This window comes from Pseudorca crassidens, chromosome 5 (assembly GCF_039906515.1).
Source record: "Pseudorca crassidens isolate mPseCra1 chromosome 5, mPseCra1.hap1, whole genome shotgun sequence".
Taxonomy (NCBI): Eukaryota; Metazoa; Chordata; class Mammalia; order Artiodactyla; family Delphinidae; genus Pseudorca; species Pseudorca crassidens.
Window position 1 is genome coordinate 81622380 of NC_090300.1, and position 6992 is coordinate 81629371.

The following is a 6992-nucleotide window of genomic DNA, read 5'->3' on the forward strand; positions in this document are numbered from 1 at the left end:
ATGTGGGATCTTCCCGGACCGGGGCACGAACCCATGTCCCCTGCATCGGCAGGAGGACCCTCCACCACTGCGCCACCAGGGAAGCCTTGATGGGCCATTTTAATGCTCAAGCACCCCTTGGGGTCAACTGAGCCTGTCTTCAGGCCCGCATTGCAGCTTGACCTCTTTGCCCAATCCAGCTTTCTCTGTCTCTCTTCTACAGGTGCTGACCCCGAGGGCATTCCTTAGTAAACATCCTGTATGTTACATTTTATGTCAGCAGCTGACCCCTGGAGAAGCCAGCCCATAACGTAATTGGGTAGGACATTTTGAAGCATCTTTTCATTCCATTGAATGAAGGCAGATCAGCAACTGGGACCAAGGGCCATCCGCTCAATCCATGTGTCTTTCCCAGCCCAACCAGAGCACCTTCTGAAGAAATCAGCAGTGTCCTTCCTCCTCGCAGTCTCAAATTCAAGGTATTTGGATGTTATATTATCTTCGGTCTGAAAGTACAATCTTGTGAGTTAGTCTACATACAAGAAGGTGCATATCTTACAACCCTTACATTCTAGAGGTCTTTGTTCTATGGAAGAGGTTTGGTAATTTTTTCTGTTTCCATAGGCCAGTCTTATGCCTGAATTAAAAGAAATAAAATATCTATCCTACATATCAACTTCTTCCCTAATTGCCGTAATCTGTCAGTGAAATCAAGACATGAATGTAAAGAAATTTCAGTATAAATTACTCTCTTTCTATATCCAGCAGTGAACCTAACTTTTAAAAATTCTTGGCACACAGCAGGAGCTGAGTACATTATTCCAGTTATCTTTTGCTGTTTAACAACCCTCCCCCAAATATAGTGATATAAAACAATGACAATCACTTGTTACTATTATCTCTCCAGATTCTGGGCTCACATAGGCAATCTCCCTCAAGTTCTCTCGTGTGCCTGTGGTCAATCTGTGCGTGAGGCTTGAGTCGTCTCAAAGGCTGTTTTAGCCTGACACGTGTCTGGTGCCAAGACTGGGACAACTCAGACAGCTGGGGGCTGGAGCAGCTGGGGCTCCTCTATCAATATGTGGGCTCATCACGTGGCCTCTCCAGCATGGCAGCTTCAGGGTAGCTGGACTTCTAACACGGCAGCTCAGCTCCTAAGGCGTGTTGAGAGGGACAGGGAGGGAAAGAGAAAGAGAGAAGAGAGAGACCAATGCTGTATCACTTTTTATGACTTAGCCCTCAAAAGTTACGCAGTGTCACTTCTCAGCATTCTGTTCATTAGAAGTGAGTCACTAAGGCCAGCTCAAATTCAAGGAGAGAGAAATAGACTCCACTTCCTCACAGGAGGAGTATTTATAAGAATTTGATGACTTTTTTTTTTTTTTTTTTTTGCTGTACGCGGGCCTCTCACTGTTGTGGCCTCTCCCGTTGTGGAGCACAGGCTCCGGACGCGCAGGCTCAGCGGCCATGGCCCACAGGCCCAGCCGCTCCACGGCATGTGGGATCCTCCCGGACCGGGGCACGAACCCGTGTCCCCTGCATCAGCAGGCGGACTCTCAACCACTGCGCCACCAGGGAAGCCCTGCTGACATGTTTTAAAGCTACTGCATATGCCAAACCTTCTCCTTTTGAGCAGAAAAGCAGTTGAGCCTCCTTTGTTTCTTTCTTAGTTGGTGTTGCATTCTGACCACGTGATCCTGTTTCTGTGTACATTCCAGAAAACTTACAAGAAAAATGACAAGAGCCAACATTTATTTAGAGCTTATTTTGTGCTGGTAATCTAAGTTCCCAAGTTCTCGATCCTGTTTTGAATTATCCTTCACTTAGTATCCAAATAAAATATCTCAAGTCCCCATCCACTGCACTGCGGGACAGTCCCTCCCCAGTATAGCTCTTTTCAGTGGACTACATTTTCCAGAGAAAGTCCACATTGAAATCTACTTCTTGGCTCCTGTTTCCACACTGCTCCTGTGCTAGAGACACCATCCCCTCTTTTTCCCCCAAATCATCACTAGCACGTTCACTGAAGGTTTGGACTAATTACATCTTAGTGCAGGAATCAACTTCCAGGTCAACGTCACTCATAAATATTTCCAGGAATTCATCAGCCATTTCCTACCTAACCATCTCCTCGCTCAGTGTTAACATGGAGAGGTCCTCTCCCACTCTCTAGATCAGCAGTTAAATGTTGGTAGCCACCCAACTGAAGCCTGCCCCAAGACCTGCTTTCGAAATTTGCATTAGATGATAACATTGTAACAGTGTGAGTTTCCATTAAACCTCAGATTTCCAGCTTCTCTCGGGAAAAGGCAGGACAGGTTACCAACGTTCGGTTTACCTCCTCGCATGTCAGCAATCAAGTAAGTGTAGCCAGTATCATCCGATCCCTGGCTTCTGGTCATTGAAAGTTCCTTTGGCCCACTTCATTCATTACAGTAACCTCCAGCTCCTCTAGACATCTGGGTTTGCAACCCCTTGCCCTAAGATCCACTTCCTCCTCCACCCCTTCCCCATGTTCCCAGGCCCCTATCGCTCCTCTTTAGAACCCACACAAACCCAAAATTCCACTCACTTTATGATACTAAATAACTCAGCTTTTTCATTATCTTGCTCATACACCTGGTCAATTAGACCAGGGGTCAACAAGCTTTTTCTATTAAGAGCCAGATAGTAAATATTTCAGGCTTTGCAGGCCATATGGTCTCTGCTACAACCATACAGTTCTTCTGTCATGGACCAAAAGCAACTGTTGGGGAAATATTAAAAAACGTATCTTCTGCCAACCCAGAAGACCTCTCCACAAAGTAGAAGAGAAAGAAAATAGTTTTATTATTGTTTAAGTATTAAACCAGAGTGTGGTACTCATCACAGGCAATCCACTGAAGGAATTTAGAAGACAGACAGAAATCTCACCTTTATATATAGCCAGGCAGATACAGCCCGTTAACACGCATGGCCTCAAGAAAAATAACTAGTCCTCAAGTGAGAGGCCCTGACAACACCATTTGTTACACACAATTCATCCTAAATTCACCTGGTAATTGGGGTGTCCATCTGTGTTAGCTAATTGCCTTTATCCAAAAGAATAATACAACTTCTCACATCTCTATGACCGGTAGGTAGTTACAACTTGGAGCCGGTTGCTGGTGAAGTTAGGCTCCTACCCTCCCAGGGAAATTGGGAGATGGAGTTCCACATTCCTTGATGACTGCATTTCAAAGAGATGGTTCCCATATCTTTGAGAAAACACTCTTAGGTTGTAAAACTGACCAGAGGCTTTTTTAGCTTTCAAAAGTTTTATGTACATCTCAAAGGGACAGAGAAAGCATTAACAATTGCAAGTTTTCTAAAGCTGAAATGGAAAGTGGAGGGGAGATTTCTTCCCTTTTCAACACCTGAGCAAGTTAATTTTTAAATTCATCTTTGATCTTATGCAGCCATAGAATGTATGTAAACAAAGGAGTATGGCTGTGTTTCAATGAAACTACTGTGGACACAGAAACTTGAATTTCATTTAATTTTCACATGCCATGAAATATTATTCCTCTTTTGATTTTTTTTTCTGAAACCATTTAACAATGTAAACACCACTCTTGGCTTGCAAGCCGTGGGGTGGATTTGTTCTGCGGACCATAGTTTACCAACCCCTGACCTAGACTCTGACAGTGATGGGGATTCCACATAAGGTGCTTTCCTAAAAACAGTGAACCACGGATTTTGCCACTGCCTTGGAAGCCAGTAGTCAGCTGCTGTCAGTTTTTTGTTTTAATTAGTATTTCTACTAGACTGTACACATTTAGCCCCTGTATTAATTTCCTAGGGCCGCTGTAACAAAGTATCACAAACTGGGTAGCTTAAAAGGAAAGAAATTTATTCTCTCACAGTTCTAGAGCCAGAAGTCTGAAATCAGGGTGTCAGCAGGGTTGGTTCCTACTGTAGGCTCTGAGGAAGAAGGCTTTTCATGACTCTCCCCTAGCTTCTCATGGTTGCCCTCAGTCCTTGGCATTCTCTGGCTGGCAGCCTCACCACTCCATTCTCTGGCTCCATTGTCACATAGTGCCTTCCTGGCATCTGCCTGTGTCCAAACGCCCATCTTCTTGTAAGGACACTAGTCATCAGATTAGGCTTCACCCTGATGCAGTATGAGCTCCTTTCAGCTGGATTACCTCTGCAAAGACCCTGTTTCCAAATGTTACAATTATGGGGTTGGGGTTAGGACTTCAACATACCTTTTGGGGACAAAATTCTACCCACTGGCATCCCACTTCTCAGATTACTTTGTGGCATGTGGCTAAGACCTAAGAGTTCCTTTCTGCTCATTTACTAGGAAACATTCCTTTTTTGCTAACAGTCTTAGTTGGACTAAAGGGCAGCAGAATATGCCACCCCAAAATATGACTGTAGGAGTTCAAGGTGTGCCACCCCTAAAACATCCTGCTTTGGTATCTTGATTATTTTGAGCTGTAGGCACATATAAAACAGCGAATGCAGGGCGAGGCTTTCTCTGATTCCCCTTATCTGCCTAAAGACAGATCCTCCAAAAGGAACTCGGTTGTCATAAATCCACCCACACCCAACCCCACACCCCCCAGAAGTTTCATCAGCCAGGGGTGATCAACTCTTTTTGCAGGAGAGGGTACTGGAAGTTAACACCTCACCTAGACACACTTTGTCACAAACTATGATACCATTCATCTATCCTTCTAAGGGCCCTTCATTTTTCCTAAAATTCATTTACTCTCACCTAAGAGATCTACATCCCCCTCCTCTTTCCCTATTAAGATGGTATTTAAGTCTGGATTCTAAACCACCTCGGGTAGTTATTCATTCTCTCTGGGTATCTCCCACATATACATGAGGTATACATGCAATAAACTTCTGTTTGTCTGTCTGTTGTTAATCTGTCTTTTATTACATGGGTCTCAGCCAAGAACTCAGAAGGTAGAAGGAAAGTTATTTCTCTTCCCCTGGACTAGGGTGAGCCACTCGATCATCATTTACCTATGACCTTTAGCTGCAGTAAAGTTCACATAACCAAATGGAAACAACACCATCTTTCCATCTATCCAATCAAGAAGGCAGCAAATAACTGTATTTCTATAAGCCAGTTCAATGTCCTGCAAAGAAAATCTTGCTCTCATTAGAGCAATATAGAGCTTCTATATTTTGGCGTTGTTAGGATCTTAGCTTTCTTTCAGTGTTTCAATATCATAAAATAAACATTGTTTATGTAGACTTTTGGTTTTTATTAAACATTATTTCCTCAGGATAAATTCTATTACTTAGTGGGGGGGTTAGGCATATTTATGATTCCTTCAATAAAGTACCATTTTGCCCTTCAGAAAGACTGGCTCCATTTGCATTGCTATCATTAATGGATGATATCTACTTTCCTCAAGATTTGCAGGCTTTGGGTTTTATCACTTTTCAAAAGTTTTTCTAATTGTATTTTTAGGTACAAAATGAAACTTCCCAGTAGGTGAAGTATTACCAACAAGGTTGACTGAATATTTTAAAAATCATGATTTAAGATCATGTTTCTCTTGTGGGACTATCTTTTAATTATTTGTTTAAGGGACAGTTGGTATTTTTGCCCATTTATATGAGCTCTTTATACTTTTCAGTTATTGAACTTTTGTGTTTACGTGCAATTTCTCCATTCTTCTGAATTTTTAAAATCTTAGCTTTACTGATGTACTTTCCACCAAAGCTAAAACTATCTAAGTAATGAACCTGTCCAACTCTTTTCATTTCTATTCCATCAAAAGTCAAAAAGTGATTTCCTCTAGTGCTAGTCTGTTCACATACATGAGAGTGTATTTGTTTTGATTTTTAAGCATTTAACTTTCAATCCATCTGGAATTTTTTGGAGAGTATGGTGGAGGGTGTGGGTCTTTTTAATATTCTCATTATTGATATTCTTATAAACCCAGGGTCTCAAATTGGTTACCAACAGATTTCAACGTCTCCTTTCTCGACCCCTGGCCATCTTGGCGGCTGCTCTTGGTTGGGGGTGTCCCGCACCCGAGGCAGGGAGATGGTGGCTGCAAAGAAGAAGAAAAAGTCACTGGAGTCAATCAACTCTGGGTTCCAACTCGTTATGAAAAGTGGAAAGTATGTGCTGGGGTACAAGCTGACTTTGAAAATGATCAGACAAGGCAAAGCGAAACTGGTCATCCTCGCCAACTGCCCAGCCTTGAAGAAATCTGAAATAGAGTATTATGCCATGTTGGCCAAAACTGGTGTTCATCACTACAGTGGTAATAATATTGAATTGGGCAGAGTGTGTGGAAAATACTACAGAGGATACACAATGGCTATCACTGATCCAGGTGATTCTGATATTATTAAAAGCATGCCCGCACAGACTAGTGAAAGGTAAATCATGCACAATTTTTCTTTAATAAAACTGGCCAGAGCTTGTTTTTAAACAAACAAACAAACAAAAGATTTTAATGTCTGCTAGGAAAAATTCTTCTCATGACTCCTTTTGAACCTAGAATACTCTGATGTTCTTGCCCATTTATTTTTCCACATAAAATAAAAATTACGTGAATTCTATGAAGCATTTTATTTCTAATCAGTGGCTGGTCACCTGAATCCAATAATGTCATGTCCTGTTCTGAGTTGAGGCTGAGTTGCAGCCCTGGTAAGGCTCGGTCTACCTCAGTTTTACTCCTGTCTCTTCAGGATTTTTGGCAGAAATCCCCCTGATGAGTCCAGAATTCTAATCCTTGTCTCACAAGATTTTGGAAGGCTCTGTTCTGCTTGCAGAAGTTTTCTGCTTCTGTTTTCAGAACTCTAGACTCGTGCATCCCCAGAATTTAACAGATGTTCTGAAGGGACCTCCCAAATCTCCTGCCATAGCTCTGCTGAGCTGTCTCCCAGCTCTGCTGATCTGGTCTTCCCTGGGTGCGAGCCCTGGGATCATCAGCCTCGGGCCCACGCCCAGAATCAGCAACTAACACCTGGGTGAAGTGGCTGCAGAAGTCAGCCCTCCCTCTCCAAGATTC

At 42.8% G+C, this 6992-nt stretch overlaps 1 pseudogene; it reads left to right on the forward strand.

Annotated features, from left to right (window-relative positions):
• The first annotated feature begins 5968 nt into the window (after positions 1-5968).
• Positions 5969-6427, forward strand: LOC137224501 (large ribosomal subunit protein eL30 pseudogene; annotated as a pseudogene).
• Positions 6428-6992: the final 565 nt, after the last annotated feature.